This window comes from Macaca mulatta, chromosome 20 (assembly GCF_049350105.2).
Source record: "Macaca mulatta isolate MMU2019108-1 chromosome 20, T2T-MMU8v2.0, whole genome shotgun sequence".
NCBI classification, from domain to species: Eukaryota; Metazoa; Chordata; class Mammalia; order Primates; family Cercopithecidae; genus Macaca; species Macaca mulatta.
The window spans coordinates 65,606,037-65,633,553 of NC_133425.1; the positions used below are offsets into that span (position 1 = coordinate 65,606,037).

The 27,517-nt window shown below is 43.2% G+C and overlaps 1 long non-coding RNA gene across 2 annotated transcripts in view; it reads left to right on the forward strand.

The window, feature by feature from the left end:
* LOC106995077 (uncharacterized) overlaps positions 1–27,517 on the forward strand; it is a 139,586-nt gene that overhangs the window by 6,934 nt on the left and 105,135 nt on the right. The window lies entirely within an intron of this gene.

A 27,517-nucleotide genomic window follows, 5' to 3' on the forward strand; every position in this document is an offset into this window, starting at 1 on the left:
GGGCGACAGAGCGAGACTCTGTCTCAAAAAAAAAAAAAAAAAAAAAAAAAAAAAAAGCCGAGCATGGTGGCATTCACCTATAGACCTATAGTCCCAGCTACTACTTGGGAGGCTGAGGTGGGAGGATTGCTTGAGCCCAGGAGTATGATGTTATAGTGAGCTGTGATTGTGCCACTGCACTCCAGCCTGAGTGAGACTGTCTCTTAAATAAATAAAAATGAAAACTCTTGCTGGCTCATAATTTTTTTTAATTTTTGAAAATGTTAATATACTTACCAAAAATATCTAAAAGTATGCTTTCTGTTCCTAAGAGTAATGCACACTCATTGTTAGAACTTCAAGCAGTACAGAAATGTAAAGCATATAAAGCAAAAATCTCCCATAATCCCACTGCCCACATATAATCACTTCTAACAGTTTGGTGTGTGTTCTTCTAGATGAAATGTTTGTTTGAAAGTTTTGAAGAACCTGCTTTCAGAGTGTAGTAGTAGTCTTTGTTTTGGGGTTACTCGATAACACGTCTCGTTTTTAATTTTTATCCCCCAAGCTCATAACTAATTATAGGTGTAATTAGTTACACATTTTGTGGTTGAGTCCCACAATTGCTCAGGAGCCCTCAGCTCTGCATATTTGACGAATGACCAGGAGACTTTTGCTCTGAGTCTTACCCTTCTTCCAATGTAATCAGGGAACTTTTTTTTAGAGATGGAGTCTTGCTCTGTCGCCCAGAGTGGAGTGCACTGGTGCGATCTCGGCTCACTGCAAGCTCCGCCTCGTAATCAGGGAGCTTTTGATATTCTTTCTGAGTCCTATCAATCCCTTTCATTTCATGTACTCTTTTTACTTTTGGGAACGTTGCTTTGGGTTTTCTTTCTTTTAATATTTTTGATTTGACTATCAGATGACTGCTCCTACATTCTAAGATAACAAAACTTTTAGGTTAAGAATATTTAAGTCAGCTCGTATGGTGTCATGTGTTAAATAAAGCCTGCTTGCTGGTGTTTAGTGTCTGATTCAAAGTAGAGGTTATTTCATCTCTTACATGATGCCATTCGACACAGGGTAGACATGTCTATTATGGGAAGCCTGTGAAGAAGATTCCCTTCTAATTTGTAATTAAGGATTTAATGGCTATCAGATGATCAAAGATTGGTTTTGATTTTTCTTATGTGTCAAATAAGATTTAAGAATTGGAGTCCCGACGGGCACAGTGGCTCACACCTGTAATCCCAGCACTTTGAGAGGCTGAGGTGGGTGGATCAAAAGGTCAGGAGATGGAGACCATCCTGGCTAACACGGTGAAACCCCGTCTCTACTAAAAATACAAAAAAATTAGCTGGGCGTGGTGGTGGGTGCCCGTAGTCCCAGCTGCTGAGGAGGCTGAGGCAGGAGAATGGCGTGAACCTGGGAGGTGGAGCTTGCAGTGAGCCAAGATGGTGCCACTGCACTCTAGCCTGGGTGACAGAGCAAGACTCTGTCTCAAAAAAAAAAAAAAAAAAAAAAAGAATTGGAGTCTGACAGAAACATCATTTTGACTAAATGCATAGAGTATAAAGAAGACCACTGGAAATCATAAAGAAGGCATTTTCCACATTGCCACTCCCCTTTTAAAAATAGAACTGACTTATAAAATCATCCCTGATATTGTAGCCACTAATGGGGGCTGAATTTATTTAGAGGAATGCCGAAGGGAGGTGTAAGAAATCCATTTTCTTTTGTTCATTGAATTTTGGACTTAACTTTGAGGGAACCTGATGGGAGTCTAAGGATAATACATTTTCCTCTCCTTTGATCATTTTTATCTTTCAGTTTAGGGAGTTAGCCTCCACAGACTACAGCATCTTAAAAGAGTTGTTATTTTTGCTAATTCCAGAACGAGGAATAACGGTCTTACCAGCATTTCAGCAATACCTTGAACTTTGCAGCCTCTATTTATCATCTTAAGAGATTTTGAAGAAAAAAGAATACATAGCAGAGATACCACCTTTAGCCTAGGCTGTATGTGTTGTTGGGTTCAGACATCCTTGGGAATGTCTGGCAAACTAAGGTAGGCCCACTAGATCTCTAATTGTATGAATCGCTGAGAGACCTGCAATGGCACTCATCTTAAGAGAAGGGTCAGATACACTGGTTTGGCCCAGAAACACACCCTTAGTTTTTGGAAAGAAAATGATGATTCATGGGATAGTATGAATCTACCACTCAGAGTTGGCTCTCAGTTCAGCCCTTTATATCTGAGTCCAGAAAGCCACGTTGGTAAGCTTTATGTAAAGAGTTGTTTCGTAAAAGCTCTGTGAAACATTTGGGCACAAGTAGTAGCACTGCTCATATTATTTCTCTAACAGAGTGTGATCCAGAATGTGGAGAGTGGCTGGGCGTGGGGGCTCAGGCCTGTAATCCTAGCACTCGGGGAGGCCAAGGCGGGTGGATCACCTGACATCAGGAGTTTGAGACCAGCCTGGCCAACATGGTGAAACCCTGTCTCTATTAAAAATACAAAAATTAGCTGGTCATGGTGGCACAGTTGATAGCGCAATGAAGGCTATGGAATGGGGCTTTCAGATTTGGTTGCCTGAGCCACCATTGGTTCTGCTATGACATGGACAGGACCACAAGTGGCAGCAGGAGGAGGCTGTAATGGTGGGGGAGGCTTCTGCTCTGTGTTGAATTCCATAGCACAGGGTGCCTGAATAGGCCCGAACTGGAGTCACAGGTACACCTCAGAGGCACTGAGGTGGGACCGGTTGTCCTGAGAGCACCCTGGAACAGCCTAGCCCCAGGAAAGGGTCTCGAGTGCACCAGCCCTGAACACACTTGGGAGGCCAGCAAGGCCCCTAGCGACCAGGCCATAAGAGACATTGCATCAGAGACCATCAGACATCAGCCATGGCATACCAAGGACGAGTGTGGGGACAGGCCCCTTTCCTTCATGGCCACTGAGTCACGTAAACCCCATCCCTCTCACCCCATGTTTCTGTACTCCTTAGGGACAAAAGAGAGGGAAAGGAGGATGCCACTAAGAGATGGAAACTTTTTTTTCCTTTTTTTTTTTTGAGACAGTTTCACTGTTGTTGCCTGGGCTGGAGTGCAATGGTGCGATCTCAGCTCACCGCAACCTCCACCTCCCAGGTTCAAGCAATTCTCCTGTTTCAGCCTCCTGAGAAGCTGGGATTACAGGCATGCGCCCACCATGCCTGGCTAATTTTGTATTTTTTTAGTAGAGACGGGGTATCTCCATGTTGGTCAGGCTGGTCGTGAACTCCCGACCTCAGGTGATCTGCCCACCTCGGCTTCCCAAACTGCTGGGATTACAGGCGTGAGCCACCATGCCTGACTGAAACTTTTTTTTTCAGATGGAGTCTCGCTTTGGTGGGCTGGAGTGCAGTGTCGTAATCTTGGTTCACTGCAACCTCAGCCTCCTGGGTTCAAGTGATTCTCCTGCCTCAGCCTCTTGGGTGGCTGGGACTACAGGAGCATGCCACCATGCTCAGCTAATTTTTATATTTTTAGTAGAGACGGGATTTTGCCATGTTGGCCAGCCTGGTCTTGAACTCCTGACCTCAAGTGATCCTACTGCTTTGGTCTCCCAAAGTGCTGGGATTACAGGTGTGAGCCGCCATGCCTGGGTGAGATGGAAACTTTTCTTTTTTTCTTTCTTTTTTTTTTCTTGAGACAGAGTCTTGCTCTGTCGCCCAGGCTGGTGTGCAGTGGCTGGATCTCAGCTCACTGCAAGCTCCGCCTCCTGGGTTTACGCCATTCTCCTGCCTCAGCCTCCCGAGTAGCTGGGAGTACAGGTGCCCGCCACCTTGCCCGGCTAGTTTTTTGTATTTTTTGGTAGAGACGGGGTTTCATGGGGTTAGCCAGGATGGTCTCGATCTCCTGACCTTGTGATCCGCCCGTCTCAGCCTCCCAGAGTGCTGGGATTACAGGCTTGAGCCACCACGCCCAGCCAGGGAGCCAGGGATGGAAACTTCTTTTTTTTTTGAGATGGGGTCTCGCTCTGTTGCCCAGGCTGGAGTGCAGTGGCCTTATCTCAGCTCACTGTAAGCTCCGCCTCCCGGGTTTAGGCCATTCTCCTGCCTCAGCCTCCTCCGGAGTAGCTGGGACTACAGGCGCCTGCCACCTCGCCTGGCTAGTTTTTTTTGTATTTTTTAGTAGAGACGGAATTTCACCGTGTTAGCCAGGATGGTCTCGATCTCCTGACCTCGTGATCCGCCCGTCTCGGCCTCCCAAAGTGCTAGGATTACAGGCTTGAGCCACCGCGCCTGGCCGGGATGGAAACTTTTCTAAAGAGATTGCTTACTTTAAACCAATTTGGATATTTAATTTGATTTTGGTTTTGTAGAGATGGTGGTCTTGCTATGTTGCCCAGTCTGGTCTCAAACTCCAGCCTCAGGCAATCCTCCTGCCTAATTTTTAAAAAGTTATTTTTTCCTATGTAATCAGCATATGGGGGCTTGTGAAGGAAGGTTAGTTATGGACAAAAATAAGGGAGCACAGGTTCCCTGCCCATTTGAATGTCAGGTTAACTGTGAGTTAAGTTTGTGTTCTATGTCGGTAGGTACTCTGATCCCAAACTCTGCACTTTTTTCGTTCTTTTTTTTTTTTGAGACGGAGTCTCGCTTTGTTACCCAGGCTGGAGTGCAGTGGTGCGATCTCGGCTCATTGCAACCTCTGCCTCCTGGGTTCAAGTGATTCTCCTGCCTCAGCCTTCCAAGTAGCTGGGATTACAGGTGCCTGGCACCACAGCCGGCTAAGTTTTGCATTTTTAGTTTCACCATGTTGACAAGGCTGGTGTTGAACTCTTGACCTCAGGTGATCCGCCTGCCTCAGCCTCCCAAAGTAGTGGGATCACAGGCGCAAGCCACTGTGCCCAGCCACTGCACTTTCTTTTCCTTGGGGAACACTGTATGAGGAAACTAGGCGTAGTATACCTTGGGTCAGAGGAAGATAACTCTTTATTTATTTTATCTATTTATTTATTTTTGAGACAGAGATTTGCACTGTTGCCTAGGCTGGAGTGCAGTGGCACAATCTTGGCTCACTGCAACCTCCGCCTCCCGGGTTCAAGTGATTCTTCTGCCTCAGCTTCCCAGGTAGCTGGGATTACAGGCACCTGTCATCATGTCTGGCTAATTTTTGTATTTTTGTAGAGATGGGGTTTCACCATGTTGGCCAGGCTTGTCTTGAACTCCTGACCTCAAGTGATCCACCCGCCGTAGCCTCCCAAAGTGCTAGGATTACAGGTGTGAGTCAGCCACCATACCCACCCGAGAACTCTAATTTCTGTAGGAAATTTAGGCAAGACACCCTGACTTGCTAAGAATCTTTTATGCATTTTCTGTGGTTGTGCCTAATCTGGATGATGATAATAGTCAGTTCATTATCTTTTTTTTTTTTTTTTGATACAGGGTCTTGCTGTTTCACCCAGGCTGGTGTGCAGTGGTATGATCATAGCTCACTGCAACCTTAAACTCCTGGGCCCAAGCAATGCTCTCACTTCAGCCTCCTGACTAGCTGGGACTACAAGCCATGTACCACCATGACTGGCTAAATTTTTTATTTTTTATTCTTTCGTAGAGACAGAGTGTCACTATGTTTCCCAGGCTGGTCTTGAACTCCTGGGCTCAAACGATTCTCCTACCTTGGCCTCTATTAAAATATCTTAAGCCTAAAACTCTTTCCTGAATTCCAATCTGGATAGGCTTCTGCCTACAGGATCTCCCCACCCAGATTTCTATGTGCCATAAGCATTTCAAGTTGACCAGGACATAGTTGAACTTGCCATTTTCCCTCCCAGACTTGTTCCTTCTTATGTATTCCTGAGCTTAGCAGATACTCCCACCATTGAAGGGACCTAGTCAGGCACGTCGATGTCATTCTAGAAATTCCACTCCTTTTCCAAAGAAATCTGATTGGTCAGTGAGCACCTGCTCCTGCACGTGGCTTCAGAGGCTTGTCACTTTCTGGACCCTGACTATTCTTCTAGCTTCGTTACCTGCCACCTAAATGCCAACCACGGGGATGATTTCCCTGCTGTGCTCACTTGCTCCTGCCCTGGTCCTTTTGCACATGTTTTCTCTAGGCCTGCAGGGTCCTTCCCTCTGTTGTCTGCTTGAAGAACCCCTCACCCATTCTTTAGTCTCAGCTCAGGAGTCTTTGTGAAGACCCTGGCCCCCGGGACAGTTAGACTCAAGCATTTTGCATATGGATTCTTCTTGTACTTACTGTGTTATCAGTCCCTGTTTGTTCTCAGACTCCCATGGTACAATGAGGGGCCCTGGAGGGTGCGGGTTTTGGGCTATTCATTTTGTATCTCAAGGCGGACCGGTGCTAGGCACATAATAGCTCTCAGTTATAACTGCTTATTGAATGAATGAAATTCTCAAAGCCATGTTTTTAAAAACTTCTAATAATTTTATGATTATTATAATTTACTTTTGATTCTTTCCAGGAATGTAGGTAAGTGAACATTTGTATTGCTAAGAGGTCTTGTGTACACGGTGCTCACCTTTCAGTTGGGTCTGAATGTTTTAAATTTTTTCGTACTTCTGAGCAAGCCTCAATGACTGCACACATGGCCCTCAATCTGTCTTCTTCAGTGTAACTTCCTTAAAGGTGGGACTTATGTTTTGTGACACATAGTACAGTGATATGGGAATCCTAATACGTGTAAGAAATACGAAGTACCAGTTTGATATAGTTTGGATATTTGTCCCTACCCAAATCTCATGTTGAATCATGATATGGCTTGGCTCTGTATCCCCACCCAGTTCTCAGGTCATGTTGTAGTTCTCAGTGTTGGAAGGGGGGCCTGATGGGAGGTGATTGGGTCATGGGGGCAGATCTCCCCCCAGGTGTCATTCTTATGATAGAGTTCTCATGGGATCTGGTTGTTTAGAAGTGTGTAGCACCTCCCCAGTCTCTCTCTTCCTCTTGCTCCTGGTCACTTGAGGTGCCAGCTCTCCCTTTGCCTTCCGCCATGATTGTAAGTTTCCTGAGGCCTCCTAAGAAGTCAAGCGGATGCCATCCTCATGCTTCCTGTACAGCCTGCAAAACCATGAGCCAATTAAACCTCATTTCTTTATAAATGGGGATGGATTCCTCATGACTTTGTGCAGTCTTTGTGATAGTGAATGAGTTCTCGTGAGATCTGGTCATTTAAAAGTGTGTCACACCTTCCCGGCCCCACTGTCTCTCTTTCTCTTGCTTTTGCCATAGGAGTGCCTACTCCTGCTTTACCTTCTGCTGTGAGTAAAAGCTTTCTTTGCCTCCCCAGATCAGATGCTGGCATCATGCCTTCTGTACATCCTGCAGAACTGTGAGCCAATTAAACCTCTTTTCATATAAATTACCCAGTCTCAGGTATTTTTTATAGCAAGACAAGAATGACTTAATATAGAATTTTTAAAAAGTACTCTGAATACTCAACTGTTAATGTGATGTAATACTAGAGTAATGCTTCAGAAAAAAGCCTGGAAGGAAATACACCAAATTGTTAACAGTGGTTGTCTTTGAGTAACGACAGTGAGTAGAGTGTATTTCACTTTTTTGCTGTTCTATGTTTTTCAGTTTTTTTTTTCTATAGTTTATTATTACTATTACTGTTTTTTAGTGGAAATCACTGAAGAATAGGTTATCATATTAGCAGTGCAGTAGAGCATAGTGCAGTCTCTACAAGCAGACAGACTTGTACATTTTAACATCCTTAGTTTCCTCATCTATAAAAGGAGACAATAATACAAAGGGTGAGTATTCTAGATCACTCTTGATTGCTAGAGGTGGAATCCTACTTTTACCAGCTGAAGCACAAAGGGAAATTTATTATCTCATGTTACAGGCAATTCAGAGGGCCCTGATGATTCCAGGATTTGAAATGGCGTTTCTCTCTCCACCTTTCAGCATCCTTTTGTGTTTTGGCTCCATTTTCAGACCAGTGTCCTGCCAGTGACTGGGAAACAGATGGCTAGACAGTCCCAGGTTTACATCTTTAATGAAAAGTATACCTTGAACTCAAAATCCTTATTTAGGAAACTTGTTTGGCTTTGCAGGACCCAGGTTGTCAACTTAAAAATCACAAGATCTGTAAATTTGGAAAGGAGAACTTTATTTATTATAAAGGGTTGCAACCTACAGCTGGCTGTCTTGCAGGCTGGGAAACATAGCCTCTGGAAGAAACCAAAAGCCAGCACTTTGAGGGAGGGAAGGGTGGAATGCATTTATGCCAAATGGGTTGGTTAAATGTCCATATTCAACAGATTCTAGGAGGAGCTGTGAATATTCTCGAAGTGGGGGATGCATGCATGCATAGTAAGCAAATGTGTTACATATGTCCCATGTACACTTTGGGTGGAGAATTAATATTTAATTTAGTTTTTGAGATGGGGTCTCATTGTGTTACTCTGGCTGGTCTTGAACTTCCAGGCTCAAGCACTTCTCCTGCGTCAGCTTCCCAAAGTGCTGCAATTGTAGGCATGAGCCACTGTGCCCAGCTGAGAGTTAGCATTTAAATGCATTAAAATTAGGCTCTTTGTGTCGAAGGGTGAAATGGAGGACCCAGAGCCATCCCGTGTCCAGCCAGAAACAGTCCACGATTGGTGGCCTCTTATCAGGAAGGAATGTGGGTTAATTGTGTTGGAACTGCAGAAAGGAAGGGAGTCCAGTGAAATCCATGCAGCAAGTCTTTTGAAAGGGCTGGTTTCTGTTTAACCCTTAGGAAAGAAAGTCTAATGACAGTTAACAAGGTAGCAGGTCTAATGAGGGGTGTCTGAGCCATCGTCCCATCATGAGTGGCTTAGGTTTTAAGGTTTCTCTCTGGGGTCCCCTTGGCTAAGAAGGGGTTCATTAATACAGTTCAGTGGCTTAGGATTTTATTTTTATTTCTCAGCAGCCATCCCTGAACTAACCACTGTGCCTAGGAGAATGGAGTTCTCTGTGTCTAGTTTGGGATCAGCCTGGGAATGGGGAAACTGTCATGGATTAGCTCACCAGGATCACCTGAAATAGGGAAGGACAAAGGGGGTGCTGTCACCAAAAGGGGGAATGGGTGCTGGGCAGGCCAAAACAAGTATCCTGTGATATGAAGAACTTAGCACAATTGCTGGAACATAGTAAGAACCTAACAGATGTTAGACGTGGTTGTCATTATATTGTAGAGTTATCATCATTACATTTTATAACAGGTTATAAGGATTTCGTACTTTTGTCTGGGCATAGCGGCTCATGCCTGTAATCCTAGCACTTTGGGAGGCCTATCTGGGAGATTTGCTTGAGCGCAGGAGTTCAAGACCAGCCTGGGCAACATAGTGAGACTTCATCTCTATTAAAAAAAAAAAAATCGTACTTTTATTTCCTGGTATTTGTATTTATGTAACCCAGCAGAATAAGAGTTGAAATTCACTTTTGTATGTACAATTTCTTTATCCTTGTCTTTTGCCTTGGGTGTTTTTGTTTATGAAAATTGTGTTTTTTGGCTGGGCATGGTGGCTCATGCCTGTAATTCTAGCACTTTGGGAGGCTGAGGTGGGTAAATCACCTGAGGTCAGGAGTTTGAGACCAGCCTAGCCAACATGGTGAAACCCCATGTCTACTAAAATACACAATTAGCCGGGTGTGGTGGTGCATGCCTGTAATCCCAGCTACATGGGAAGCTGAGGCAGAAGAATTGCTTGAACCTGGGAGGCAGAGGTTGCAGTGAGCCGAGATTGTGCCACTGCACTCCAGCCTGGGTTACAGAGAGAGACTCCATCTCAAAAAAAAAAAAAAAAAAAAAAAAAAAGAAAATTGTGTTTTTTAAAAAAAACTCCTGTTTCTAAAATGTATTTATGATCATTTTCATTTTTCCCATGGATAATTGTTACAGAAAGACCTGGTTTGTTTAAAGAGGTTTTCCTTGTTTTATGCTTGACACAAGTGATGACCCTATGTGTTGGCCTTGGATATCTACCTGCTTGTTATTCCTCTTGTTGTCATATTTCATTTAGCTGCAAATTAAAAAGAACTGGAAAAATTGCAGCAATTTCTAGTTCATATCCAGGAAATGGAACTCTCCACAGGAACCTTTGCATGGTACAAATACGTTAAAAAATCACTTTCTATTGTGCTTTGAGAGCCTGTGAGGCCGTCACAGTGGAGCACAGTTCACCTATCTTGGATGAAGCCCAGAGGGACTGTGGTGTGTAGACGGCAGGAAACCTCCCATCTGAAGAGTTAATTTTCTTTCAGAATCTGTGTTAGAGGCTGCTGAGATTAAAACACGACACTTTAAGATTGGTACAGGAACACTTATAACTGTTGACGATAAAAAGAAAACCCAGGAGGTCAGATTCAGCCTTGGGAGTTACTTTGGTTTGAGCCTCATAAGACCTTTATTCTGAATTTTCCTCTTCTTTGATTATGCATGCTTTCTGCTTTAATAAAAAGAACGCATTAAATTAACATAAATAAGCAAACAACTAGTTTAGTCTCTTGAATATTTTAAGATGTCTTGAGGCTACTTTTGTTTTCTTGGCTATTGGGGATCAGAAAAAGTATGGTGCTTTTGGCCTGCTGAGAGCTTTGAACTAAAGGAGAGCCAAGGTCTGTCTGACCTTCTCCCACCCCCAGTCTCTTGCCCCTCTTTCCCTCTCTAAGTTGTGGGAGTGGCTTTTTCTGAAGTTTCCTTATCTGACTAAGGGAAAGTTCCTCCAGGAGGGATGTAATTGTCATGAGCCCTCTGCCTATAATCTCATCAAACAGCAAAGACTGACTCACAGGAAAGGAGACTAAAAAGGTCAGTACCTGAGAGACTTTATCTGCATAACGAGACAGCCTTTGTTCCTCCTTTGTTTCCTCTCCTCAACCTCCTGTAGCCTGTTGCCATCATCACCCCCTAGAAACCCCAACCTCCATTTCTCTCCTCCCTCCCTCCCTCCCTCCCTCCCTCCCTCCCTCCCTCCCTCCCTCCCTCCCTCCCTCCCTCCTTCCTTCCTTCCTTCCTTCCTTCCTTCCTTCCTTCCTTCCTTCCTTCCTTCCTTCCTTCCTTCCTTCCTTTCTTCCTTCCTTCCTTCCTTCCTTTCTTCCTTCCTTTTGAGATGGAGTCTCACTGTGTTGCCCAGGCTGGAGTACAGTGACACGACCTTGGGTCACTGCAACTTCTGCCTCCCAGGTTCATCAATTCTGATGCTTCATCCTCCCCAGTAGCTGGGACTACAGGCATGTGCCACCATGTCCAGCTAATTTTTTTATTTTAGTAGAGATGGAGTTTCACCATGTTGCCCAGGCTGGTCTCAAACCCCTAAGCTCAAGCAATCCATCTGCCTTGGCTTCCTAAAGTGCTTGAATTACAGGTGTGAGCCACCATGCTCAGCCCCAACCCACTATTTCTTTCTGTAGCTCAGGATACTACATAAACTTCCACCATCTGGACTTGAATCCACCTTTGCAAAAATTATGTCAGTGAGAAAATCTTGGCAGTGAGGAGATCTGATCTGGCCAATGCCCCCCTCTTGCCATTAGCTTTCAGTCTGCCTTAATTATTCCTTGGCTTAGGCTGAGCTAACTTTGGAAGATGTTTAGGTTATAGTTTAAATGATAGTAGCCCTTCCCTAAAACTCAACCACTGCTAATAGAGACTACCAGGCTAGTGGGAGGAGAGGAGCCTGAATTCTGCTAAGGTGTAGGCTGGTCGCAAGATATGCAGCTTCCCCAGTTGTGCCGACAGATAACATCACTGTGGTCGATTGGCTCTTTGAGATATCTTTTCAGGTTTTTTTGCATGTCTGACACCCATGGCTCCCACTGGACCTGATGGCTCTGTTACAGGAAAGGGATCCCAATCCAGACCCCAAGAGAGGGTTCTTGGTTCTCGTGCAAGACAGAATTCAGGGCGAGTATGCAGTGCAAAGGAAAAGCAAGTTTATTAAGAAAGTAAGGTAGTGAAAGAACAGCTACTCCATAGACAGAGTAGGACGTTCCCAAAAGTAAGAGGAGGAATGCATCCACCCTAGGTAGGATAGTCATATATATGGGGAGATGTGCTCTGCTACAAGGGTTTGTGATAAAGGGTTAATTTTCTTAATTACTGTATTTTACAAGAATCGATATTATTATCTTTCAAGCAAAATTAGGAATGCCCTTGTTCTCCAGACATTGGGATATCTGGATACTCCTAAGTCTGGGTCTGTTTGGTAAACATTATTAATTCGTTCCCTTAACCATAAACATCTAGAGGTTAGGAATACCTAACTTTCTGGGAATGCAGCCCAGCAAGTCTTAGCCTCATTTTCCCAGCCCTCACTCAAAATGGAGTCACTCTGGTTCGAACACCTCTGACAGCTCCACCTGGACTGCCAAACCACTCCTGTGGCCCCACACAGGAGCAGCTCAGCTCAAGAGGACAGCTTCTGGCCAGGTGAGGTGGCTTATGCCTGTAATTCCAGCACTTTGGTAGGCTGAGGCAGGCAGATCACCTGAGGTTGGGAGTTCAAGACCAGCCTGGCCAACATGGAGAAACCCTGTCTCCACTAAAAATACAAAATTGGTTGGGTGTGGTGGTGCATGCCTGTAATTCCAGATACTCAGGAGGCTGAGGCAGGAGAATCACTTGAACCCAGGAGGTGGAGATTGTGGTGAGCTGAGATAGCACCATTGCACTCCAGTCTGGGCAACAAGAGTGAAACTCCGTCTCAAAAAAAAAAAGGACAGTTTGGTTTCCACCCACTATGATTTTATCTCTAGCCCAACCAATCAGCAGCGAGCACCCATTTCCTACCCACTTCCATCCCTTCCCCCAAAACTGCCTTTGAAAAACCCCCAACCTACCAGCCTTTGAGATTGATTTGAGTAACAGCTCTGTCTCCCTCGTGGCATGGCCAGCCTCGTGTCAGTTAAACTCTTTCTTCACTGCAATGCCGTGGTCTTTATTTGTGCAGCAGGCAGGAAGAGGCTGTCAGGTGGTTGTAGATGTTCTCCAAGTCTCATGCTCTGTGGGACCCCCATGCATGTGCATGTAATATATTTGTAAGCCTTTTCTCCTGTTAATCTGTCTATGGCCAATTTATTCCAGAGACTCAACTTACTGCAACTCCAGAGGGTGGAAGGAAAGTTCCCTTCACCCTTACCTTGCCATTCTGATTCTCTTCAGAGCCATGCTTCATGGTTGTGTAAAAATGAAACTCTTTTTTCTTCTCTGTTTTACTTGACTTTTGGATGTAGATTGATGGATGTAGCATCAAAACAAGAACAACGTTTGAAAACAGTTGAAGCTCTTTACTTTTTTTTTTTTTTTTTTTTAACAGAGTCTCACTGTTCCTAGCAGGACGGCAGTGGCATGATCATGGCTGTCTGCAGCCTCGATCTCCCAGGCTCAAGTGGTCCTCCCACCTCAGCCTCCTGAATAGCTGGGACCACAGATGCATGCCATCATGCCTGGCTAATTTTTTGCATTTTTTATAGAGACAGGGTTTCGCCATGTTGCTCAGGCTGGTCTTGAACTCCTAGGCTTAAGCAGTCCACCCACTTTGGCCTCCCAAATTCCTGGGATTACAGGTGTGAGCCATTGCACTTGGCTGAAGCTCCTTTTTTTTTTTGAGATGGGTTGCACTCTGTAACCCAGGCGTGAGTACAGTGGTGCAATCTCAGCTCACAGCTACCTCCGCCTCCTGGGGTCAAGTGATCCTCTCATCTCCCAGCCTCCCGAGTAGCTGGGACTACAGGCATGCACTACCATGCCCAGCTAATTTTTTGTATTTTTGGTAGAGGTGGGATTTCATCATGTTGCCCAGGCTGGTCTTGAACTCTTGAGCTCAAGCAATCTGCCTGCCTTGGCCTCCTAAAGTGCTGGAATTACAGGTGTGAGCTACTGCACCCCACTGAAGCTCTTTATCTTTTTAAAGACAGAGATTTTTGTCCTTTCCTTGTTTTTTTCAAGACATTAAATCAAAGAAGCATTTCTTTTTAATTTAAAAAGCAGAAGCAACAATATTCAATAACAGTTGTTGGAAGAAAATAAAATCAGCCATAATCCTGTCTCAAATGTGGCCACTGGTTTCAGTTTTGTATGTCCCTTCCATATCAGGGCACAGGCACACATACTTGATCTGGTTGAAGCTGTGTTTTCTAAATGTCTGTAGTTTGTTCCTTATCTCAGTAGTCCTCGGCTGGGCCTTCTATTGGCTCCCAGCAAGATTATTGCAGGTATCTCTTGGCTGCTTCCAGCCAGAACCTTCAAGCGATCTTCCACTCCTCCCACAAAGTGTAGTGCTGATGTGATCTGACAGATCAAAATAGACGTCCCTTTATCAACTAAGATGGACCCTAAGGTTAAGGAAACAAAAAGTTACCTGCCGGGCATAGTGGCTCACACTTGTAATCTCAGCACTATGGGAGGCCAAGGCAGTCAGGTTGCTTGAGCCCAGGATTTTGAGACCAGCCTGGGCAACATGGTGAAACCCTGTCTCTGCAAAAAATGCAAAAATTAGCCAGTCCTGATGGCATGCACCTGTAGTCCCAGCTACTTGGGAGGCTGAGGTGGGAGGACCACCTGAGCCTAAGATGTTGAGGCTGCAGTGAGCTGTGATTGTGCCTCTGCACTCCAGCCTCGGCAACTGAGTGAGACCCTGTCTCAAAAAACAAAACAAAACCTATGGGTTGAGCATTCAGGTCCCAGCTGGCATGGCAAATTTCTAAATTCTTATGACTACAAGAAAACCACACTTGCTAAACTCCCTAACAATAGGAGCTATGAGACCCTTCCTAAGTCTGATTTACAACCCAGACCCCTACAACTCTGGCCAGAAGACTGGCCTTACGAACATGCTTTTCTGATAAGCAATTGCAGGCCTTAAGCCAGTTTCAGCCGGCTTATAGAGGAGGCTACGCACCTTTGTGTCCCGTAGTTCACTTTTTGATGTAAACAGCTAAATTCCACCTCATTTTAATGCTAAAACCTCTCTCCAAGGTGAAGACGGGACGTATGTTACATATATGTTTGCCCATCGTGCATGCACTCAGCTTCCCTCATAAATATGTATTGCTTTCCCCAAACCTGCTGAATATGTATGACTCTATTGTGTGTTGCAGGCCCTGTAGGGCATAAAACCCAACTTCTTCCCCTCTTTGAAGAGACAGCACCTTTGGCACATGCTGGAGACTGTCCATCCTTTCCCGGTTTGCAAACTGACATTGCCAATAAAGCTCTCCTTTCTACTATTTAGCCATCCTGGTGGTCTTTTGGATGACACTAATATTACTTCCTTAAAAGCCTTCAAAACCTTTCTAGTGCCACAGGATAAAATCTGAACTTTAGGAAGGTATCCAAGACTTCCCAACTTGACCTCAACCAACCTTTATGAAACTTATTTGCTACTGGTCTCACCCGCTGCCAGACCTACCTGAAATCCCAATGAGTTCAACTATTTCAACAATTTGCTTTTCTCCGTGCTAATTTAGTTGGAACTCCTTATACACCAGGAGCATTCCTAGGTCGTTCTCAAGGACTCATTCAGAAGGTCATCTTTTCTGTAGAAGCTTTCTCCTTGCTTTCTCCAGGTGGAGTTGGTTCTTCTGTGCTCTGGGTCCTCACAACACTTTATGCATCTTTCTTTTTAAAAAAAAAAAAAATTGAGATGATGTCTTGCTATGTTGCCCAGGCTGGTCTTGAACTCCTGGGCTCCAATAGTCCTCCTGTCTCAGCCTTCTGATAGGCTGGGATTACAGACGTGCATATTTCTATTACAGTACTCATCATGTTTGATCGTAATGGTTTGTTTGATGTGTATCTCTTTTGTACTGGGGTACGTGTGAAGGCCAGAACCACAGCTTAGTCATCTTTTTAGCGTTCACATCTAGCAGGAGTTAGACATTGGTCAACTGTATTGTGGAACCTGGGCACTAGGTTACACAGTATATCCATAATGCCTTGCCAATGATGTTTCAGTATGCAAAAAAATAACGTTATTCTGTGTAGTTTCCTCTTTCATCCCGCATAAAGACGAAACAACCCCAAAACAAAGCCAAACTCATATAGAATGAGCAAAGTTCTTTGATTAAAAAATTCTGTCAGAGCATGTAACTTTACATGTGCTCATTGTTTTGAATATAAATGAAATGTGTGGAAATATGACTGCAAAAATATATGGGTTACTGTTGATGAAACCATTTACAACCAAAATTGTTTGTTCTGGGTAGCTGTAATTTTTCGAACGGTACTATGTACAGTTTCAGGTATGTGTCAGATACCTCTGCACCCTCATTTCTCTCTTAATATCTTTTATCATAATTTCAGAAGCTCCCTTTTTTAGTTAAGAGTTAAAAGTCCTGAGGCGAGCTCTTCAGAACTCTAACACCTGCTTAGGGCTCAACTGGCAGGGGGAGAAATTGAACAGCGGTGAAGAGTCTTTTCAGCAAAGTACTTAGCATTTTAAATAGTAGATGTTTGGAAGAAAAAAAAAAAGGTAACAGTTGTGTTGGAAACTCTTATACCACCCCACGCAGGGAGAGGCATGTGAAGCTGTTACGTGGATTCATACATTGAGTTCTTAAAAACCTTCCTTTACAGAGATAGTTCCAACTTGATTTTGATCAAATTAAACATCTGAGAAAGTAGACTTTTCCTTGAGCATAGATTTATACTTTCTCCTTTAGAATTCAAACTCCCTTTCTTCTTTTTTTTTGAGACGGAGTCTCGCTGTCACCCAGGCTGGAGTGCAGTGGCCGGATCTCAGCTCACTGCAAGCTCCGCCTCCCGGGTTCACGCCATTCTCCTGCCTCAGCCTCCGGAGTACCTGGGACTACAGGCGCCCGCCACTCGCCCGGCTAGTTTTTTTGTATTTTTTAGTAGAGACGGGGTTTCACCGGGTTAGCCAGGATGGTCTCGATCTCCTGACCTCGTGATCCGCCCGTCTTGGCCTCCCAAAGCGCTGGGATTACAGGCGTGAGCCACCGCGCCCGGCCTAAACCCCCTTTCTTCTGACATCAAAGAGAGAGGACTCAAGGCTTTTAGAATCTTATTTCTAATAATATATCCCCCCAAACCCCTAGGATAATGTTTAGAAAATTAGGAAAAGAGTTTTGAAATAATTAAATGCTGGTTCTCATCTGCTATTTGATACTGGATATAAATACCACATTCCAGGTTAATGGCAAAGTTTTTGGAAACTCTGTGTGTTTTTAATCCTTAATGATTTCATATTATTGTCATGAATTTCTGGAGATTTTTAAGATTAAGAAGTCTCTTGTGGACTTTTTGAGGCTACAGCTTGTAATTTTTTATCTTTTTGTTCCATAACTGGAAGAAATGGTTTAATTTTTTTATTCCAGTAGAGGGAGACATCTGACCATGGACACAGTATTGCTACTTGCCAGTATTCTGTAAGCCCATTTTATCAATATACATAAAAAACTCAATGTTCAAATTAACTAGTTCAATAAGTAATTTAGCTCATTGATTTTTGGGCATATCCTAAGTGCCATTACAAGCTACGGATATTTTAAATGCCATTACCTAATAGAAGGAATGTTTTAAGCACCTTTTATTGATCTTATTACTGCTTTATTTTGCTGTCTTGGTTTAAAATCATTTTAACCACTCTGTAATCAAGAAGAAATATATCGTTGGTGAAATACAGTCAATTTCCTAAAAACCTTTGACATCGTTAAATAAGGAATTACAGTTGTTAAATCATGTCAGGCAATAACTGAGGGACAGAAGAGAGATAAAATTTGGAGCAGTGGGGGCAGCTTACCAGTAAGCTGTGCTGACCTCCAGCATTCAGAATCTGCACATGTCAGTCACACTCCGGGTTTGCTTATGGTTTTTACATCAGCAAGAAAGATTTAAAATCTCAGGTAGCAGAGAAGGTGGAAGAATGCTAGCAAAATGTGATCTCGGGACAATTACAGTGCTTTTTAAATGACCTCTTGTGACTTTCCGTTAGAATGATTCTCTAAGCAATTTTGTAATTTCATTTGCTTTTCTTGCTAGACTATAGTATATTGATATTCGGCCTAAGAGGGGACCAAGGTGCTCACAGGGTTCTTTTACCGCTTCCTTCTCCCGCTCATTTGATTTCGTATTAGCAGTGGGACTGAGCTGATCAGCTGGTTAGATGGAGGGACTATGGTCTATACACTGTTTAATCAAAGAGTAGCAAAAGTGGGTGGTGAGTACTGAAGCTCGATATGAGCCCGCTAATGAGTTGATTGCATTGACATCTGATGTAATTTAACTGTAGAGTGGCAAATATCAATACCTGTATATGATTTGGCAGATGGTTGTTGAACTGTGATTAGAAGTTTAGAATAATTCCCGGTAAAAGAACACCTGGCAGTAACCCAAGACTGGAGAACTGAGTTTTCCCCATTAAATGGAATAGGTCCAGAAAGTCAAGTATTTTGATCATTAATAGAATCTTTCCTTTTCTTTTAGCAAATGTTAGCTTCAAGAGGAAATTGATAATTATGCATAGGTCTATTAAATGATCTTAGGGAGAGCTCTTTTCATTCCTTCAAATGAGCTCATATCTACAGTTGTGGCAGTTATTCACCAGCAAGGAAAGACAACTAGCTAAAAATACTGATAGGCAGCGTTTCAAATATATTGGCGATGTTGGAAGCACCTGGATAGCATTGATCTATTTGAGGTTGAAAACCAGATTCAGTTGTAACATTAATGATTATTCTATGTTATTTTGTAATTTCAGGAGATATCTTAAGAAACAATTTAAGCTGTCCTGAGCATCTATTATATGCAAGACACCGTTGTGTAGGTGTTTCAAATATAAAGAACACCAAGATGATGTCTTCCTTTCCCTCGGAAAGAGGGACACGTGCAGTGTGCATCCCACGGGACAGTGATCAGGCGCTGTGGCCACATAGATGTGAACAGTGGGCTCCTCTGTGGGAAGAGGGCATGTCAGGGAAGGCCTCACCGGGCTGTCATTTGAAATGGATCTTGAACAGTTGGAGATGGGCATGCAGAAGTAGACTGGCAATACTAAAGCATAATCTGCTTTTGAAAAATTGTGAGTGAGTTTTTAAAAAATAAAGATCTTGGTGGGGTGCAGTGGCTCACTCCTGTAATCTTGGTAGTTTAGGAGGCCAAGGGGGGCGGATTGCTTGAGGTCAAGAGTTTGAGACCAGCCTGGCCAACGTGGCAAAACCGGGTCTCTACTGAAAATACAAAAATTAGCCAGGTGTGGTGGCATGCGCCTGTGGTCCCAGCTGCTCGGGAGGCTGAGGTAGGAGAATCACTTGAGCTTGGGAGGTAGAGGTTGCAGTGAGCTGAGATTATACCACTGCACTTCAGCCTGGTGACAGAGCGAGACTCTGTCTCAAGAAAAAAAAAAGACCTTGTTTGTTGTTTCCTTTTCTTTTTTCCATTTTGATTATGTAATTTTATTATACCATTATACGTGTGTATAAGAACAATAAAATAAATACATTTGCCTCCCAACTGAGATACAGAATATTACCAGTATATTGAAGCCCTGGTGGGCTCTTGGCTAACCGTGCCCTTCTGCCCTGCCAATACTTGAAATTATTTAATAATATTCTTTTTTTTTAGACAGAGTCTCACTCTGTCACCAGGCTGGAGTGCAGTGGTGCCATCTCGGCTCACTGCAACCTCCACCTCCTGGGTTCAAGCAATTCTCCTGCCTCAGCTTCCCAAGTAGCTGGGACTACAGGCATGTGCCACCATACCCAGCTAAGTTTTGTATTTTTAGCAGAGACGGGGTTTCACCATGTTGGCCAGGATGGTCCTGATCTCTTGACCTCGTGATCCGCCTGCCTCGGCCTCCCAAAGTGCTGGGATTAGAGATGTGAGCCACAGCGACAGGCCGACATTATTTAATATTGTTATATCCAGTTGCAAAGCACGTGAGCATATGGATCTTTCAAGACCCACAACCCTTTTATTCATTGGTTAGATCCATGCAAGATGAAGTAAAGGAATGGGTGGATGTGTGTCTGGTGAATTCAGACAATGTGGAAAGCTCTTGTTTTGGTGGGGAGGAAGAGGAGTCCTAGATAACCTAAGTTAGTGTCAATCTAATTTGAATAAATCAGAAAGTAGTCTGACTTCTTCACATTATAGCTCCTGCTTTACTTTGAGCTTTGTTATTGTTGTTGTTATTGTTGAGACAGGCTCTCTCTCTGTTGCCCAGGCTGGAGTGCAGTGGTGCGATCATGGGTCACTGCAGCCTCAAGTGATTCTCCTGCTTCAGTCTCCCAAGTAGCTAGGACTACATGCGCACACCACCATGCCTGGCTAAGTTTTACAATTTTTGGTAGAGACAGCGTCTCACTATGTTGCCTAGGCTAGTCTTGAACTCTTGGCTTCAAGCAATCCTCCTGCCTTGTGCTCCCAAATTGTTGGGATTACAGGCATGAACTACTGTACCTGGCCCACTTTGAGCTTTATAGCTCTTTGACCAGTCTATCCAGATTGAATGACTAACTAATAACTAATCCCAGTGTGTTGTGGTAGAGCCACATATGGTGCTATGGAGACTCAGGGACTATTTTCATGCATATAGACTTCCATATCAGCATGGAATAGTCATCTTTAAGCTTAGCAACGAGTATTTTCAGACTTACTTTTTAATTTGGCTGATGGCCATGCTCTCCTCCATCCACCCCCATTCTCATTTTCCAGGTTTCATAGGATCAATAGGTGAAATTTTTTTTTTTTTTTTGAAACAGAGTCTTGCTCTGTCACCCAGGCTGGCATGCGGTGGTGTGATCATAGCTCACTGCAGCCTCAACCTCCTGGGCTCAAGTGATCCTCCCACCTCAGCCTCCCAAGTAGCTGGGACTACCGGTGAATATCTTTTATATTATAGGCAATGATTTGTTGAAAGAGTGGAACTCTACAGTATATAAACAAGCTATTCTCTCCCTTCCTGTCAAATCTACTCTGTGGGCCAGTTTTTCCCTGTCTCTAGGTGAAATATCAGATGCATATCTTAGCTTTTACAGCCTCTTTTAGACTTAAGAAAATACACCCTGGTTGTTTGTAGCCATAGAATGATCCAATTTGTGTAATAAAAAAATGACCAGTCCAGGGTCATATTCCGACCTTCATTCAGGGTTCAAGCCACTCTTCTTCCCAAGCTGGGTATTACTTCAGGCTGCTAAGCCTATAGTAGGGGATGGGGAGGGGTTGACTTCTCCATTCCCCTCCTGGTGCTTCCCCTCTCCATCATCCCACCACAGGCTTGGAGCTTCAAGGGGCAAGAGAGGAGGGGAGAGGGATAGGAAAGGCTTCCTTGGCAGATCCTATCCTGATTGGCTGATTGTGTTCTCTGGGCTTGGCACATGCTCAGTCCTGACTCTCTAGAGGCACTTTTGGCTTCCCTTCTGGGAACGGCTGACTGCAGGCCACACGTTTCTACTCTGGCTGCATTCCAGGGTCCATCTCCTCTTTCTGCAGAGGTGCCCTGACTCTTCTGGATTGGGATCTCTTTTATTTATTTATTAGGGGTATCTCTTTTAAAATGTCCTCCCGATTGCCCTCCTGTTACATAAGGGCCAATCATACAATTGTGAAGATGAAATAAAATAATACATGTAAAGCACTCTTCCTGGCATGTATTTGTTGAATTAATTAATGAATGGTTTGTTGGGTGCCTTCTCTGTGAGGCAGTTTGCAAGTGCGTTATAAACCTCATTATACACCAATGATATGAATTTAAAGGAACTCAGGCACATAAAGTTATTTGTAAAGTCACAAAGCTAGAAAGTGGTTAAGATTTGTATCCAGCTGTATCCAATGATAGAGTCTCTGGTCCTTTAGACATGGGCTTATTCACCACAGAAAACCTGGTGAACACCCATGGATCCTAGTGTCTGTTCTATCTTGTCAGTCTCTTTTTTTTTTTGAGATGGAGTCTTGCTCTGTCACCCAGGCTGGAGTGCAGTGGTGTGATCTCAGCTCACTGCAACCTCCACCTCCCGGGTTCAAGTGATTCTCCTACCTGAGCCTCCTGAGTAACTGGAACTACAGGCATGCACCACCACACCCAGCTAATTTTTGTATTTTTAGTAGGGATGGGGTTTCACCATGTTGGCTGGGCTGTTCTTGAACTCCTGATCTCAGGTAATCCACCCGCCTCGGACTCCCAAAGTGCTGGGACTACAGATGTGAGCCACCGCGCCCAGCCTTGTCAGTCTCTTGAGTGTCAAGTGTGCTGTCAGTCTGCAGGGAAGCTCTTTTGGGCACTTTGACTTGACCACACCTACATGACTTCTGGACAGACTTGACTTCCTCGACATGAGTCCTTCACCTCCAGGGACCTTGGCCAGATTTCTACTGGTGAACCCAGTTAGATTCAAGGAAATTCATCCCAAGAATCCAGATAGATCCTGGGTTTTCCTGCCAGTATATTATGCTTCAGTATTTCATAGGAGTTCATATCACATGTGAAATCCTGGGACTCAGGGAACAATCTCGGGACGGAGAGAGATGACAGTGGGGAGATAACCACACGTCTGTCTCTTGCCTCCATTGGTTCAAGAAAAGGCACTGAGGTTTACCCACTGAAGTTCTGTGATGCCGACTGCCACAGAGGACTCCCGGGGCGACCTGTTCAGATTGGCCATCTCAGCAGAGGGGCCTGGAAGAATACAGATTCTTGTTCATTCTAATTTACGTGGAATGGTGGGTTAAGAAAATCTGCTTTGGAAAGAATTGGCCAGAAATAGACTAGGATAAGGCAAACCATGGAAAGGAAACAAAACCACTGGAACATTAGTCTTAATTTGTTTCAGTAAAGTGTTGTTTAATGAAATCCTAATGTTCAAGCTTGGCCCTACATATACTGCTAGGATATGTAGACTTAATCAGAATGCTGTAAAAATCTACATTAAAATTAGCTAACGTCTTGCCCCTTTAACTTTATGCCTGCCAAGCAGCAAACTGCCACAAGTAGATAATTTGAAAGCCTGACTTTTATTTGCTCTTGCTGCTTGGGGCAAAATGAAGTTGAACCCCAGATTGTAAACTAGCCAATTTCTGGTGTACAGACAATTATTCAGCCAATTTATGTGGATTACTAACCCTTCTTCACTCTGCTGTGGCGATATTGTCAGGAAAATGCATTCAAAATTCTTACTTTGTGAACTGTAAAATGAGTGGGGTCTTGTGAGAAGAATACTGACTCTAGTCCTGTTTTTGACTCTGTGGAGGATTTAGCAATAATCAGAAAAAGACATTCCTTCCTTTTTGTGTCTCAGCTTCATCCCCCAAGAAAGTACAAATAATAAGACCTGTCCTTTAGGATTTCGTAAGGCTGTTATGGCAAAGTATTTTGAACTCCTTGGAGAAAAAGGCTATTCAGTAAGATAGCATTGTTAGTCCTGTTAACGTCAATTATATTCTGAAATATGATTTCAGAATTTCAGGATCCTGGGACCTGAGATTGAACCGGCAGCTGATCAATTCTGTGGAATTTAGAGTTCTTGTTCTCGGCACTGAACCAGAATTTTCTTTGGCAAAAGAGGGAAAGCATACAATTATGGTCAGAAACATAATAATAAATCTACTGTAACAACCTTCTTTCCACCACATATCTTTGCTGGTATTTATCTAAATATCCAGCTTATAAAAACAAGAGGAGATTGTCATTTCAACAGCACCAGCAACTCTGTAAGTACACAAAGCCATTTAAGCTATGATCTGTTTTTATTTTTCCAATGTGCATGTCTGAAAGGTTTTTCTTTCTTTTTGTTTTGAAAATTAAAGAAAGGAAACAAACAGTTAAAAGTATGGAAGGTCTACCCGTGCTGCTTTTTCTACACCTTGAGGACTAGCAAAATCTTTAATATGAGACTTTATTTGTACAAAGCAAAACTTCAAAACCACTCAAAAGCTTTTCTTATTAACTGCTGTCAGTCCTGTGATTTACAGAGGCAATAAAGAACTAGAGGGGGCACATTTATCATGGAGTTCTGCACACCAGGAGCCATTTTCTCCAGCGGTAAAGGCAAGTGATAAAACGAATTCTTTTGTTCTATAACCAAGACACATTCCCTGTTCCCTGTTCTCTAAACTTGGGCACACCAGGCTGCTCTAGTGGCAGCCTGGCACTGCCCCATACATACTGAATGATAAATTGTTAGCACAAAAACATGGATGGAACACCTGGAACACCTGGCTGTGAGCAGGGCGATGTGCTTACCTTCAACGCACAATAGTTAGCCGCCAACATATTTGTACTATGAATTCCCAGTTTACTTTGAATAACACATGGCGTATGGGCTTTTTTTCATATTGGAAGAGAAGGGATGGGAATGTTAAATAATGTGAAGAGGTTTGTTTTGTTTAGTAAAGATCATAACATTTAAATTTTGAATCCCGATTTTCTCGTGGTAGCAAAGAATGCCTTACCTGAATTTTGATGTGGGAAAGCAAAACCAGTTCTGGTATACATTTTTTCAGTTCACTTTGTATTTGATTTTGAGTTTGTGTTTTGTGTTTGAGGCAGGCAGGTGTGATGCACGGCGACGCTTTTAAGCTGTCTCTGAACTTTGATTACACATTTGTGGGTTTTTGAAATGAATTAGGCAGGCTTTGAGCTAAGCTGGACATAAAAGCCACAACAGTTTTGCTGTTTGAGAGACTTTAAAAATGCAGCATTTTAAAATATTCTATAATTGAGTACATCCATCATCCAATCGTATTTATTAAGTACTCACCTGTGCATGACAACATGTCAGGCACAAACATTACTGTAAAAAATGCCAATTATTTGGAAACAGAGACAATGGTAGTGTTTACACTTATGGGAAAATGAACACAAATGTTAAATTGTGATTGTTATTCCTAATGGGGCAAATTATGTAGTTAATTTAGTCTCTGAAAGAGACAGTATGGTCAAGTGAAATCTCTTGACATGTCCCAATTACACAATAATTAACTCTGCTCCCTCTTGGTGTCTTAATGAAAGATAATATGTTCCAAAGAGTAGTAAGGCAGAAGCTATAAAAAATCCAGGAAACAAAAATTCAGATTGGGTACTTTTGTGACTTCTTGGCCATTCTTATAAACTTTTGGCTGGGGAGGAATTTGGAACAGTGTATGTGGGAGTTTCACTTGTCCATCCATTCTTTGCAATGTATAATTTAGTGGTTAAACTTATTCTCTTTCTTCTGTCACTATCAGTTTCTTTTCACAGGAAGGGAAATAGGTCCTTCTGTCAGTAATTTGGCGAAAGTGCTGAAAAGCCCATTATCCCTGTTGGAGAGAAAGCAAACCACCCCTGGTATGTGAGGACCTGGCAGGCTTCATGGAGAGAGATGAGTCCAAGCAAGCAGCTTCTAGTGAGAGATGGGGTTTTATTCTCCAAAAGACACTGAGCATCACATAGTCTTGTTTTCTATAGACAGGGTCTCACTCTATCACCCAGGTGGAGTGCAGCGGTGCGATCATAGCTCACAACAGCCTTCAGCTTCTGGACCCAAGTGATCCTCCCACTGAAGCCTCTCAAGTAGCTAGGACTACAGGCACATGCCACCACGCCTGGCTAATTTATTTTTATTTATTTTTTTGTAGAGACAGGGTCTCACTATGTTGCCCAGGCTAGTCTCCAACTCCTGGGCTCAAGCAATCCTTACATCTCGACCTCCCAAAGCACTGGGATTATATGCATGAGCCCCTGTGCCTGACCTAGACATTCTTCTTCAGCCTGCTAACATTTTCTCAGAGCAGAGTTGTCCTCCACCTCCGCACCTGCCTTTAAAACAAATTTGTTGCTATAGAAGACACAGAATGGAGAAGGAAAAAAAAGCCCAATCATTTGAATAAAGAAGTCGTAGTTTATGGATTTTGTGTTGTGGACTGTGTACATTGGGAAGGGACTGCATAAAGGATGGGGAATTGAATGCTTTGTTTCATGGTGCACTTCTTTTTTTTTTTTTTTTTGAGATGGAGTCTCAATCTGTCGCCCAGGCTGGAGTGCAGTGGCGCAGTCTTGGCTCACTGAAACCTCCACCTCCTGTGTTCAAGTGATTCTCCTGCCTTAGCCTCCCCAGTAGCTGTAATGACAGGCATGTACCACCACGCCTGGCTAATTTTTGTATTTTTAGTAGAGACAGGGTTTCACCATGTTGGCCAGGCTGGTCTCAAACTCCTGGCCTCAAGTGATCCACTTGCCTTGGCCTCCCAAATTGCTGGGATTACAGGCATGAGCCACTGCGCCCGGCCCGTGGTGCACTTCTTACAGTACTTCCTTAACCTAAGGGAGCCACTGCGGGTCAGAGGGAAGCATCGTTACTAACCTCAGCACATGCAAGCCTAAAGTTCTGGCTAATTTAGATGTCAGGGCACCATTGCAGAAAGACCATCATAACCATTTGCTATGATTTTAGGTTCATACTTCACTGTTGGAAGGAAGGAAAAACTTTTTACAGAGGCTTACTTTTTTTATATGGCTTTGAAGGGAATTGCATTTTATTTCTGACACTTATTGTATTGTAAAATCTCTAGTCTCTGATATTTAAAGGTGGAAACTTTTAACTTTCTCTCTTTTAAAAAAAACAACAGAACTCTAGGGGCTTTTTAGTCCTATAGCCTCTCGAATAATCCTAAAGCTTTGAAAAATGAAATACTTTATTTTATGAAGGAGTTTTGGGGTCAATTTTTTTCCCCTAAAACGTATGCTTTCATGTTGGGTAGTTTAAAGACCAGCTGTTAACTGAAACCAACCGTCAATGAAGTTACATAAAGTTGTGTTTCCTATTAGTCTTGTATCTTTCCTATTAGTCATTTATGAAAGGATACGGGAACATCTAACAGAACTCCAAACAAAAATTGAAAAAACAGATGTTGAAACCATATTGGCTTGATGGTTTCCTATTTTTTTTTAAGTAAAAAAGGTTAGTAATTATTAGTGGATTATGAAATAAGGCTTGCTTTGCTAACTTACCACAAAATTGTTAGTAGTAACTTGCAGCTGAAAATTGATGTTTTACTTACCGGAATTTCAGAGGATTAAAAAAAAAAAAAAAAAGAGTTGAAGTTTATGCCTGGGAGCGCCATGGAGGAGGAACTATGGCATTTTCAATAGTTGGGTGTGTATGAGCCTCTAAAGGTGTGTTTATTATGTTGTCATGGTGAGCAGTGAATTAAAAAAATAACAAGACTGCTCCTTGGGTAGTTGTGACTTATTGGTAGTTATCTTTACAAGAGTTTCATGCTGACTTAAGTAAAGATCTTCAGGGGGAAAGAAAAAAACAAACTTTATTTTTCAAATAAATTCTGCTAAGAGCCTACAGGCTTCCATGACACTGCACTGAATTGTTATTAATGCACACTGCTGTGAGAGTAACGTGTGCTGCTGTTTAACAATAACCCCTTCCTCTGGAATTTCAGAAAAGTGGTAAGAAAATGAGAGGCAGATTTCAGTACCGCTGCTGCAGTGCGTGTGCTGGTTGATGGGCCAACATTTTTATCATTGCTTGTGCAAGAGAGTGTAGAAAGAGGCTGTTATTTGGGGTCAGGTCACATATGGGACTGGTGAAGTTGTTGGAGAGACATTTT